Source organism: Echinops telfairi, unplaced genomic scaffold (genome assembly GCF_000313985.2).
Source record: "Echinops telfairi isolate 266 unplaced genomic scaffold, ASM31398v2 ScPeMD7_7401;HRSCAF=8416, whole genome shotgun sequence".
NCBI classification, from domain to species: Eukaryota; Metazoa; Chordata; class Mammalia; order Afrosoricida; family Tenrecidae; genus Echinops; species Echinops telfairi.
This window is the reverse complement of record NW_022111301.1, coordinates 5,459,564-5,460,478: the sequence shown is the minus strand read 5'-3', so window position 1 is coordinate 5,460,478 and position 915 is coordinate 5,459,564.

Here is a 915-nt window from a genome sequence, read left to right as displayed (position 1 = left end):
TTATTTATTTTCTGAATTGAGGAGAAAAACAAATTAACTAAATGTATCAGATGCTTTCAGACCTCTGAGAAAGAGTGGTTTTTGTGATAAATGACTAACACCACATATATATTAGTTTAAATAAATACAAAATTTGACATTGAGTCTAATTTGGTGTTATACTAAAATACTGTGAGACATAATAAAAGTAGCTCTCAGAAACATGCTAAATTTCTCAACCTTCTGCTTAGTGAATATAGTGTGCACTTAGTGAATATAGTGTGTATTTGCAACATTGAAAAAAATGAGCTGTATAAAAATACATCACAGAGCAAGTTAATGTTTTTCAGAACACACTCAATACAATAAAAATAATTAAATTCTCCTTTTAGCTTGCTTCTTATTGAGCCTGGAGTCTTAAAGACTTGAATTTAAATAAGCAGCCATCTAGCAGGGAAGTAACAAAGCCCACATGGAAAAATCACACCAGCCTGTGTGATCATGAGGTGTCAACAGGATAAGGTATCAGAAGATCAAAAACAAACAATCATATCAATGTGTAGGAGAGGGGTTAGAACGGAGACCCAAAGCCCATCTGTAGACAATTAGACACTCTCATAGAAGGGTCACATGGAAGGGACAATCCATCCAGGGTCAGTTTTGTAACAACAAAACACACAGCATTCCTCTGGTTCTTTAATCCTTCTGACCCCCAATTTCATGACCTGAGCTCTGCCTCACTGATCCTGCTAGACAGGAGCATGTACATTGGTACAGATAAGAGCTGGTAGGGGAAGGGGGCACAATTTGGAACCGATAACAATGATGGATGTATAACACCCACTTATCCCCACCCCCCAGGGGGATGATCACCAGAAACATGGGTGAAGGAATACAGTGGATGGTGTAAGATCTGGGGGAAAAAAAAAAAAAAAA